This window comes from Podarcis gaigeae (assembly GCF_964106915.1).
Source record: "Podarcis gaigeae genome assembly, chromosome: 10".
Taxonomy (NCBI): Eukaryota; Metazoa; Chordata; class Lepidosauria; order Squamata; family Lacertidae; genus Podarcis; species Podarcis gaigeae.
This window is the reverse complement of record NC_139686.1, coordinates 70,691,896-70,704,794: the sequence shown is the minus strand read 5'-3', so window position 1 is coordinate 70,704,794 and position 12,899 is coordinate 70,691,896. Positions and strand designations below refer to the sequence as shown.

Below are 12,899 nucleotides of genomic sequence, written 5' to 3'. Positions count from 1 at the left end.
AGGTCAGTATGTCAATGTTTAAAATATATTTTACACTTTTTACTGATGATATATACGGTACATTATAGCTCAGTTGGTTAGAGCATGGTGCTGATAATGCCAAGGTTGAAGGTTTGATGCCCATATGGGGATCAGCTGCATATTCCTGCACTGCAGGGGATTGGACTAGACGAGGGTCAGCCAACCTTTCCAGCAGGGGGCCGGTCCACTGTCCCTCAGACCTTGTGGAGGGCCGGACAATATTTTGAAGAAAAAAAATGAATTCCTGTGCTCCACAAACAACCCAGAGATGCATTTTAAATAAAAGGACACTCTACTCATGTAAAAACATGCTGATTCCTGGACTGTCTGTGGGCTGGATTTAGAAGGTGATTGGGCTGCATCCGCCCCCCGGGCCTTAGTTTGCCTACCCATGGACTAGATGATCCTCAACATCCCTTCCAACACTACAGTTCTAGGATTCAATCATTCCTCTATGTTCCAAGTACTTCTTTCATAAACCTTACGGCATTTCTCTAAAGTGGGCCTATAGCTACAGTATATTGGGGGGGGGGGGTTAGCGAATACTCTCTTGAGTGAGTTCATGACTCAGATGAGATCTGAATTGAGGACTTCCTAGCTCACTGTCACAATCTTAACATGATACACCAGCAACCAGCAACAGTTTTTCAAAACAATTAGCTGAGATAACAACACAAATTTTGTAGACTTAAATGTGTGGAAACAATTTGGAGCAACACTTCCAAGCTCACAAGCAAGAGATGGAAGCTTAAAGCCCGTGAGGTTTTTATGGGTCAGGCCATGCACTGCTCAGAGCAGACTGTTAAAGCTATCTGGCCTTTTAAATAAAGAGTTCAACTGCTCGATTTAGGTGCAAATATAGGTCAAAGGGGGTTATTAAAACAAGACGAATCACAGAATTGTAGATCATCATCATAATAATAAAAACACATTATTTGGAATAAAAGGCATGCATATTAATTCTCTTTTCTCAACCAGGCTCTTGTTGGCATGAAAAGCACAGCAGCCATTTGGTGGCACTCACGGTCACAGAAGCCTTTATATGGCCTCACTTCCTTGCAGAATTCTTAATCTCCAGCTGGCCATTTCAGACTACAAAATCACCAGCATTTAACTGCTCTGCGGCTCCTTGTGAAGCTGAAAGCTTCAGCTCCTTGTAGTCTGCTTTCTCTATGCTCCATATAGCATCAGTGGCAGCCCTAGCAGCATACAGCCCCTATTAGCATTCTGCAATGCCAACAGCTTTGTGAAAATGCAGGTTGTCACTGCAGTTTCTTTCTCTCTGTCTTTCTTAGCCAGACTCAGGTTTATTAAGACAGATTCATCTCACTTTGGTTTCCTTCATCTTCTCTTGCTCACGGCCCTTGACCAATCTATCAGTGCTCCTTTGCTCTGGATTTTCTTAATGTCCTCCGCTGACTTGATTATCTTCTGTCAAGAGAATCAGGCAAAAGCTAACCTATCAGGGTTTGGTAACTGGGTATGGTCTATGTTGGTGTTACGGTCTTTGTCATATTTTAGTGAGGATTCCTTTTGAACATGAGCTCCTAAAATTTGGGAGCACCCCTTGTCAGGAAATGTGAATGTCACTGTGAAGAGAGGTGCTAATAGGATTTTCTGGGCCACGTTCACTTATGAAGCTTGAGCCTTTCCTCATACCCAGAAAAAAAGGACACATATTTACATAAAATCCACATACGCTAATTTATTATGTATAGATGCATATTTAGAAACAATACAATACAATAATGGCTGTGAACATAGAGGTGACGTCTTATCCCCATTTGGACCTCTTTGTTTTGCGGTAGGAAACTTTTAATCTGTAGATAACTATTATTATTATTTATTATATATTTATTTATACCTTGCCTTGTCCCCTTACGGGGCTCAAGCCAGCCTACAGATAAAAACAAGAGTCACTAAAAAAAAGGTAGAAAAAATAATTTAAAAAACAATTATACATAAAAATATGTATATATAAAAAATCCATTTTAAACATACAAATTAGAGGTGGATCCACCTCTTTCTTTAGCATCAGTTAATATCCTTCTAGATAAAACATACAAATTAGAACAAAAACAGCATGGCACCTGCCCTTTCATTAAAAGCAGTCAGTTCCCAAAAACCTGCTGGAACAAGAAGGCATTCACCTGCCAGTTGAAGGACAACAAGGAAGGAGTCGGTCTAGCTTCTCCAGGGAGGGAGTTCCAGAGTCTGGTAGCCGCCACAAAGAAGGCCCTTTTCTGCATCCCCCCCAAGTGTGCCTGTGAGGGTGGCAGGACTAACAGAAGGGCCTCCGCTGAAGATCTCAAAATCAGCTCAGATTTAGCTTAGACCTAAGCTAACAACTTCATAGTGAGCACCAACACCCATTTTTATAGAAAAAAAAGCACTGGTCGTATGCTCCCTAAAACCAGCCCCGGTCAAGTCTGCCTGCAGCTCTTTGAGCCAGTGGAAGTTTCTAAACTGTTGACTCACAGAAAACGACAGGCCACACACATGGTAAGATGTATGCCAGACAGAATGTCAGTAGGTGAAGCTTTGCCCAGAATTGTACTAGAAAGAATATATATATATAGTTATTATTTTATTGAACACTCCCATGAGAGTTTTTACTGATGGGCACTTTGAGATTCTTAAAAATACATAAGTCAATACATTTATTCCATAGTTTGCATTAACTGCTGATCTGTCATCCTGAACTGTCATATCTTCATTGGCTTTTAGATCTTACTTTTGCAGGAGGGAGGTTATCGGTAATAGACACTGGTTGTTTTGTTCAAGCCCAAGAGTGTTAGTCTTGATAGCATAACTGGCCCAAGCCATTTCACTGCATGAGGCACAGGGCCTTCAAGCCCAACCCAGTTCCAGATGTAGAAGCAACTGGATCTTCCATCAGTCTTGAGGATATCAGGCTCGCTTATGGGGCACACACAACTATACCCTCCAGAAAAATGAAATGGCCAGGGGGTGAAGCTGCTGCTCCCCTGAGACCCCAGGACCTGCTGCATCATTCTGCGTAATGGTAGGATGAGCCCTGACTATTAGCTGTGATGGAAATCACTATGTTCAGGGGCAGTCTATCTGTGAATAACAGGTGCTGTGCAGAAAGAAAAGGACAAAGCCATCATATTCAATCCCTGCTTCTAAGTGCCTGCAGGCATCTGTGTCACGATTGCTGAAAACAGAATGCTGTTTCTTTGAAAGTGATTCTTGTGTTTAGAAGAATTGAGAGTGAAAAATACTCATTTCCTAAAGTGTAGGTGTCCCCCCCCCCGCTAAGCTTTCCCAAGAACTGCAAGTAACTTAATTGAATTCAGCTGACAAATTTATAAGTGAAGCAGCTGCAGTGCATGTGTCTTTCAGCAGCCTGAGAAATATCCTTATTGCTTCAACCGTTAACCCTATTACATCTGCCAGATACATTTAGGCTCTTTGGAGATCATCCACACTTGAAGGAGGCCGGACAGTTTCAGTGTCTTTTTATGTCAGAGCCGGCAGCTCCTGCTGGGTGCAAATTGCTCTGAAACACAAAAAAATACAACAGGATCAATGAAGATTTAACACATGATTGAACAGAGCCTTGGGATGTTTGGGATGTTCTGTACACGCTGCCTTGCTTCATACAATAGATGTCCCAGCAGCCAGTAAAAATGATTGCCTTCATTTTGTACTCTCAGGTGCTTCCCAAAAGTTTTAAAAAATTGTAGCAATGTCCCCTGAGTGAGTATAAATACACCCTGTTAACACAAAGTCTTAATAGTTCCCACTGAAATGGTTTCTGTGTTTTACCACAGAGTTAGTGTGCTGCCATAAAATCACTGTAAGCCGCTTCTGCTCCATGGCGTCGTCTCCTGTAGGTCTCACCCAGTACCCTCTCCTCCTTGAACAAATAAAAATATTAGAGCATCTGAAGGTAGTGTCGAGCACTGCATTTAAATCATGAAATACATTTCTTTTAGGGAGGTACTGAAGTCTTATGCCAGGTGCCACCAAAGGATACACCTTCCATAGGAGTAGGAGATAAGGTAAAGGTAAAGGTACCCCTGCCCGTACGGGCCAGTCGTGACCGACTCTGGGGTTGTGCGCCCATCTCACTCAAGAGGCCAGGGGCCAGCGCTGTCCGGAGACACTTCCGGGTCACGTGGCCAGCGTGACATTGCTGCTCTGGCGAGCCAGAGCCGCACACGGAAACGCCGTTTACCTTCCCGCTGGTAAGCGGTCCCTATTTATCTACTTGCACCCGGAGGTGCTTTCGAACTGCTAGGTTGGCAGGCGCTGGGACCGAGCAGCGGGAGCGCACCCCGCCGCAGGGATTCGAACCGCCAACCTTTCGATCGGCAAGTCCTAGGCGCTGAGGCTTTAACCCACAGCGCCACCTGCATCCCAGGAGTAGGAGATAAATGTCTCTAAATCCTTATCCAGAGGTTTCTGAACTACGACTCCCATCAACCCTGACCATTGTCATGCTGGCTAGAATCAATGAGCTTAATTCTGATTGGCTCAAATTAAGTTCTGTAAAACTGGCAAAATAAGTTTACTGACTATTCCTGGATCAGGATGACTTGATCACCATAGTCCAGGGAGCCTCAAGGTTGCATTTCTGCAATGCGTTCTACTTGGGATTAACATTGAGGTCAGTTTGGAGGCTGCAGCTAGCACAAAATGTGGCTTCTAGGATGTCTTTGTGTAGCAAAATTAACTTTTGAGGCTGAAGGAAATCTCCACGCAGTGGTGAGAAAACAAAGGGTGTTTATTTCTATCAATAAAGGCTCAGTGGGATCACTCTCCAAAAGCTGAGCAAGCCAAGCAATACATATGCATAAACTTCCTCCAATCTAAAGTTACAACACAATACTAATTATACCATGTATGTCCTTTCCTTCATTACATATTCATTAGGCAAGGAAACAAAGGGCTCTCTCTCTAAGGAGCCCCCACTGCATGTGGTCTCTTTGCATTCCTTTCTACCTGAGGGGTTTAGCACATTTGAGCACAGCATGTCTCACTGTCAAATGTAGACACTTAGGAATGTTGTTTACAACCTTGGGACTAAAGCTGCTCCTAGCACAAGATAAGGCACTACAAAGAAACAATAGACACAAGGCCTCTAGCCTGGCTAGTTAGCTGAGCTTATAGGTCTCTATGTGCATCATTTGGGATCTGGGATCTATACAGGCTGCCAATCTACTACTGGGCCAAGTTCAAGGTTTTGGTAGTAACATATAAGACCCTATGCCGCTTACAACCAGATTCCTTACATACCCAATAGCTTGATGAATTTTGCAAGTTCTCTTTGAAGTCTCCTAAAATAGAGCAATTTTAGAAGGGTTTTCAGTGCAGCTGCTCCTGATTTGTGGAATAGCAACCATGTTCAACTATGACAGGCACCTATTGTTTGCTGTTTCTCAAAACAACTTCTTCCTGGCCCTGTGATCCACAAGAAGGGTTACTTCTTCCAGACATGCCAGTGTTGTATGACTTGGATCCTAACTTTCCTTCCGTGAATGGAGCACAGTTCTCATTCATAGAACAGGGTTTTCCTGCCTCCCGCTTCCCTCTACAGCTCCCTGTAAATCTTTTCCTGGAGGTTGAGGTAAACCTTGAGAATGACACATGTGTCTTACAAGAATGAGGAAGCAACTCAAGAGGCAAGACCCATGTGGGTTTGGGGGAGAATCTCCAATCTCCTCTCCAGTCGGAAGTAATTCTGCATGTGCTGCCCAGATTGTGTTGCTTGTGAAATGTAGCCCTTTGGTCTGCAGCATCCAAAAAAGCTGTATTGATGGTCATGGCATTACAAGGCCAAGGGCAGGAATCTGATAGTACAGCTTTTGTGCATCTTTTTTTGCTTGCCTCTCTTTGTTAGAAATGTAACCCCGAGCCCCTGAACCTCCCTCCCACTTTGCACAACATTCTTTTCAAAGTAGCTATGGAATAAAATGCTTTGATAAGTGTTGTTTGCTCCAGCACCGTGCAGCTGGAAAGCAAAGGAGAATACTGAATACCACAAATAAAAGATGTCATATATGTATCTTCTTAGTACACAATGTACTCTGGATGCCACTATTAACTAAAAGCCCAGTCAGGCTGCCAGTAATGTCAAGTGCAATTTAACTGCAGGGTATTGGCCTTATGTCTAATGTTTTCTCTCTTTCCCAGATGGGCAGCGGGAGGGAATCAATATAGAGATTCTTGTAGATGATAGTCGTTCAGCAAGTGCTACCAGCAACAAATCCAGTTGCTTGTGGTCCCAAGGCCATAAAACATTTTTAGGTGTGAGCTGGGCCTGGAAACAATCAAGGATAGGTGGCATTGTAGAAATTGAGGAAAATGGAAGCTGCAGAATTTGGTTGTGACTTGGAAATCACACACAGGGCAAAGAGCTGCGTGTTCCATTTCACATGAATGCTGGGGATTCACCACCCCTCTCCCTACTGCAATCCCTCAGGGGACAAACAGGGTAAGAGGAGGCCAATTCTGATTCTTCATTTGCAGCATCATTAGAAATGTAGGCAGCTAAAAAAAAAAAAAAGCAGAGACATTACCTTGTCGACAAAGATCCGTAGAGTTAAAGCTATGGGTTTCCCAGTAGAGATGTATGGAAGTGAGAGCTGGACCACAAAGAAGGCTGATCGCTGGAGAATTGATGCTTTTGAATTATGGTGCTGGAGGAGACTCTTGAGAGTCCCATGGACTGCAAGAAGATGAAACCTCTCCATTCTGAAGGAAATCAGCCCTGAGTGCTCATTGGAAGGACAGATTCTGAAACTGAGGCTCAAATACTTTGGCCACCTCATGAGAAGAGATGACTCTATGGAAAAAAGCTTTGATGTTGGGTGAGATTGAAGGCACAAGGAAAAGGGGACAATAGAGGATGAGATGGTTGGACAGTGTAATAGAAGCGACCAACATGAATTTGATGAAACTCAGAGAGGTAGTGGAAGACAGGAGTGTCTGGCATCCTCTGGTCCATGGGGTCATGAAGAGTTGGACACGACTAATTGACTAAACAACAACAACAAGGTGGGCATCCAGGCCTGCTGGTTTTCTTTCACTTCTAAGATTTGGGAGCAAAGAGGGGAGGACCTGGCTGTTGTCCAGCTACTGTCAGTATGCTACCAAATTTAAAGGCGGCCGTTGAACATGCTTTGAAGTGATTCCTTCCTACCCCATCCATATCAAAAGGATAGTGAGCCAGCATGAAGTATTCAGCTTTGCCCCAACTTCAAACCTGATCTCAGAGGAGGAGCAATGGGAGTGGGAGCACCCCCATTTCCAGCAAGCACACACCTCAACTTGCCCTCTATCTCTGGTAACCCCATTGGTCAGGTTCCTCCTCTTTGTCAACTGAAGCCCAGCCTGAACCCCATAGACCTCAATAACAATAATTCTGAACCAAGCTGGCCCCTCTCTGAATAGCAGTTTTCCCATATCCCATTTTCAAATTTCAGTGAGTGGATTTGGGTGTGGTCCTATTTTTGTTTATGTTGTCCGTTGGTTGGTTCATTTCATTCATGTCTCTCTCTCTCTCTCCTTCATTCTCCTTTCCTAGTTTATTTATCACACTGTCGACAAATTTAAGTGCCCTTTCTCTTCATCTCAAGTATGTCAATATTTCTTGCCTCGTTTCTCAAAAGCAGCGCATTAATGCACATTCAATGCACATTTTTATAGTAGCACACTTTTTCACCTCATATTTCACTGCATTAATGGTGAATGATATCTCTTCTCCAGGCAAAAGAAATACAGAGATTTCTCTCTCTATTGTGTTTTATTGTTGAACATGGAATTTAAGGTGTTAGCTTATTTAAGTCAGCACTGTTTCCAGAAGAAGGGGATTGGGGACATGCACGTACTGTATTTTTACTTTATTATTATTATTTATTAAATTTGTATATCACCCTATGCCCGTAGATCTCAGGGCAGTTCACAATTAAAAAACCCAGAAAATACAGAATAAAAACAAAAATGAAGACAACCCAATAATACCCTCTTCCCCAATACATTTTAAAAGGGCATTGGATATCAATCAGCCAAAGGCCTGGTTAAAGAGGAATGTTTTCTCCTGGCACCTAAAGGTGTATTACGAAGGTGCCACTGCAGAAAAGACCCATTTTCATGTTGTCGCCATGCGGACCTCTTGTGGAGGAGGCACACCAAAAAGGGCCTCAGAAGATGATCTCAGGCACACATTTATCAAGGTACTTGGATATACTCCTTCAGATCAGTGAGTCTCACTTCTAAGTCGGCATTGTTGTTGTTTACTCAATTTATATACTGCCCTTTATCAGAAGATCCCAGGGTGGTGTACAACATTAAAAACACACTGCAGAACATCAATGATAAAAACATAGAAAAACATATAAAAAGGCAAAGGAAATTGATATTTTATTATTTCAAAATTAATGGTGATAAAATAATAGCTTTGGTCATGTTCATTCAAATTGTTACACTTACAGGGATATGTTTTTCTTTAAAAGCGCCATTTGGAGGTAAATTGAGGTATAGAAGGTATTTGCTCTTAATTGAAGAGAATCATATGCTAGTACACCCATTCACAAGTGTACATTTTCAGCTTATATGAAGATGGAAAAGGTGATCTAATAATCTAAAAGTGCACTAAGCAGACATGAGCCTAGTTATGACTTGCCATTAACTGGCCTGATTCACACTTAATGCTCGAGAGAGAGATAGAATATAAAAGAGAAAGAAAGAAAGAAAGAAAGAAAGAAAGAAAGAAAGAAAGAAAGAAAGAAAGAAAGAAAGAAAGAGTACTGGCTGAGTTTATGTCCATGTAAACCTCTTGACTGAAGAGTATATTTACTTTTTTAAAAAGACTGTGATATTCATCCTAACTAGAAATGTCTGAATTTGCAAAAAATGAAATCTTAACAGAAGCCTTTGAGGCTTACAATGAGAATCATTTCTCACCTTTTGCAGCCTGTGAATTGGATTTGAAACAGAGCCCTGAGACTAAAATTGGGAGTTTTTCTGAGCCACTGAGCTACATCTGATTGTTGATGATTAGAACCTAATTGATCCAAAAGTGGGTTAGCCAAATGCATCTCACCGATATAGCTGCAACCATGTTTCTGATAAGCTGCTTGCGAGGTAAATGGTGTTGAGGTAATTGATTCCTGGCTGATTCCTCAACTATATTTTTTTGAAGGGAATGTGAGAGGAACCTAAGAGAGGGGAGCAGTTTTACCTAAATAACTTCAGCTGTCATGATCTACGTTAAAGCACCTTTACTAAACAGCTTTAGCTAAAGTGGCTCAATTCGAGTCAAAGTGCTTCAACTGCAGGGGTCAGCAAACTTTTTCAGCAGGGAGAGGGTCCACTGTGCCTCAGACCTTGTGGGGGGCCGGACAATATTTTGAAGAAAAAAAATGAATGAATTCCTATGCCCCACAAATAACTCAGAGATGCATTTTAAATAAAAGGACGCATTCTACCCATGTAAAAACACACTGATTCTCAGACCATCCACAAGCCAAATTGAGAAGGCGATTGGGCCGGATCCGGCCCCCGGGCCTTGGTTTGCCTACCCATGAGCTAGAGTATGCTTTTGCCCTGGTTCCTGGTTCTCACACTTTGCCTTTTGTTTTGTCCTTGCCAAAGAAGGTGACTGGGGAGACCAAGCCAAAGGACAAAGAAATCCTATGAATGCAGAGCAGCTTAGTGTCTCTCAGAAGAAGAAAATGTTGGACTTGTACTTTGTTGCCACACTGCATAACAACATAAAACTCATGCTTTAAACAGAAATGTCTGCTTGGGTTGGGATGAGCATAACAAATATGACACCAATACATTTTCTGTATAGATTATTTGTTGTTTGTACATGCGCATTGCTACATGGCAGAAGTTATACCCTGCTCTCAATGAGCAATATCCCTTTTTTATTATTAGCTTGTTTTGCAAATGCTGCATTTGTCCTTTAAGCATTCTTCAGTGCTAAGAACATATTCAGCTTAACTGAATGGGTAATGTATCAAACTGCCACAGGTTATCCTAGAATCCACACACTGAGATCAGGAGCTCCCTATGTTATCAGGAGCATGCAAAGTCACAAAAGACACACTTCCTTTAGAAGTTGAGGTAAAGTGCTCAACTTCTAAAGAGAGCTTTTAGTTCTGCAAGAATTATGAGAACTCTTGACACACAAATGTGTTGTTTTCTTGAAGGAGGGGAGCAGACATGATTGAATTCCTTTGCAGCTACAATTTTATCTAAATATTTTCTCACTGGACTTAAAATTAATTAAACCCTTTGATCTCTAATTTGTGATATTATAAAGCACAATAAATTTTAAGAAGAGAGCAAACATAAATATTAAGTGTAGTTGGTTTCAAGTATTATTTTTACATAGACAAGGCTGTATAAGCTCATTAAAATAAGTCTTAACATTTCATTTAGTTTTGTATGCCACATTGAAGTTTTGAGCATGTACTAGATGTCTAACAGACTTATAAATAATTATTTTGTAGTATAGATGCAGGTATTTATAGATGTTGATCTTGGCATATTTTAGTAATGAAACCATGTGATGTAATTCCATAATTCATTTGCCTCTTTACTGAATGCAAAGATAACCAACAACCAGCTCTTTCTTTCTTTCTTTCTTTCTTTCTTTCTTTCTTTCTTTCTTTCTTTCTTTCCTTTTCCCCCGATAGGGGCTCAAGCAGCTTCCAGCTAAATTTTTATTTCATTCCATTTATCTGTGGAAGGTGTTGTACACGATCCCTTCCGTCACATATTTTTTCTTTACAACAATCCTAAGAGGTAGGTTCAGCGAAGAGGTTGTAGTTGTTTCATGGTGACTGATGTTTATGATGTCTCTGTGTGTGGTGAGATCAAACACAGGAGAGGCTTCCTGATGTGGAATAGGATGTCCCTATTTTCATCTGAGAAATGTTGGAGGGTATGCTAAAGAGAATTCCCCAGTATGATGTCTAAGCTTGGAGGGATTTTGGTTGATTTAAGCTATGGTTTGTAATGAGCCAGGATATCATAAACTACATTTAGGTGCTAACTTGCTTGAACAGCACACTGGAGAATGATTAACTACAGTTTGGCATCATGTCCCTAAAGGACTACTGTTGATTTCAAGGAGATAGAAAGCATCTACTTAGTTTAAATCAATGGGCTAGGTCATTTAGGCCACATTGTGCCTACCAGAAGGCAACAACCATACCACACCCCTTTTTATATAAAAAAGAAACCTGACTATTTCAAAACATTTTAACCATTGGCAACCCAGTCAGTTGGCTGGCATATATATAATAATAAAATAATATTTATTATTATTAGTAGTAGTAGTAGTAGTAACTCATGCCTTGAGTTCCTTCTAAGCTGCTTCTTACCCTACATTTTGGACAGCGCTGGGGCCACTCTTGCCTCCCAGCCTTCATTGCAGTGCAGCATGTCTCTGTTTTTCCTGTAGAGAACAAAGAAACCTCTTTCCTGTCTGTCTCTTGCAATCTCTAATATCCAACTTTCCTGTAATGCTTTTAAAATATATTACTGAAAAAGGACCCTAGAGGGGGGCACTTTATGAAAGGATTTTGGGGCACCTGTAAATTCAATTAAAGGAAGCTCTGTCTTTTACAGATGGTTGCTATTAGCTTCTCTGAATCACTTGCATTATACTTTCTTTTGAAATGGCAATTTGCAGATTGAATTTCTACCAAACATCACTTCTCTTCTTTTCATCTTTAACTGAGGAGTCACAAGCATTTAAATGCCAAGCCTCCTCTGTTGCTCTTAAATATTGAAAATCACACAATTACCCCAAAACTATGTAGAGCACATTTTTAGTGTTCTTCTGCAATGTAAAAAGCTATATTCATTTCATTCCTATATACAAGCATACTGTTACAAATACATACCCACATACATGTACACACGTGACAATAATCTTCAATGCTTGATTTAACTCAGTGAATTCACTTCGCACCTCTTACTATTAATGTTCTTTACCCTGTGAATATTATATATTAACATCTTGAAAAGCCTTCTTGGCAAAGATAATGGAATAAAGATGTTTTATGGGTTAGGAACAGAGCTAAGAATGAGCTCCTTTGTAGATGGGTTTAATCTTCGGTCAGGAGTACTCTTGAAAGTAGATTCATTGTAGGTGGAATTGGGAGTTTGCCAACAGCACAAAGATGACTCAATTAACACTTTGATTGCTAGCCTGAAAGTCATGGTGTTTGATCTAAAAACCATGAATGGAAAGCAAATCACTACTAGCATTCCACACTAAGAGACCTCAGTTTGTGAAGGTCCTTTATGTGTGTATTACAGAAGTTCTCGTCTTTCAGTTCCACTGTTTTCATGTATTTCAGTGCAAGGTATAAAACAGTCTTTCACATGTCCTCCACATTTCAAAGGGCACTATTGGATCAAACCTGTGCTATATGGTCATGAAAATGCCCAGCAGATCAGTTCTGGCACTGACTTGCATTGAGGATATGAGGATATCACCCTTGCTGCCTGAAGTGGAGCAAAGCTAAGCCATGCCAGTCTGCTCCAGTTGCAGATTGGTACAATATAGAAGCAGAGAATTGTAGGGCTGGAAGGGACCCTGAGGGCCATCTAGAGCAACCCACTGCCATGCAGGATTCTCACTTAAAGCATCCATGGCAGATGACAAGATTCTTAGCAAACAAATAAGCATAGGAAGCGACTGCTCCTAAAGAAGCCTGTTTTAGACCTTTTGGATTGGGTTTTCAACATCATGATGTATTACCAGCTAAACATTGCAATATACTAAAATATCATGATGTCTGAAATAAGGATGGCTGGCTTCATGGTTTTTCCTGCATTGTGTTTTTTGCCAGTGCCTGCTCTTGGGATTTCCTGCCCCCTGCATG

The 12,899-nt window shown here is 41.3% G+C and overlaps 1 protein-coding gene and 1 long non-coding RNA gene across 22 annotated transcripts in view; both read left to right on the top strand.

Moving 5' to 3' along the window:
• MAGI2 (membrane associated guanylate kinase, WW and PDZ domain containing 2) overlaps positions 1-12,899 on the top strand; it is a 628,972-nt gene that overhangs the window by 327,293 nt on the left and 288,780 nt on the right. The gene's annotated exons all lie outside the window — the stretch shown is intronic.
• Positions 3,605-8,790, top strand: LOC310826622. The gene is made up of 3 exons (XR_014555898.1): positions 3,605-4,037; positions 4,412-7,790; positions 8,484-8,790. It is a non-coding gene; the product is annotated as an uncharacterized lncRNA (long non-coding RNA).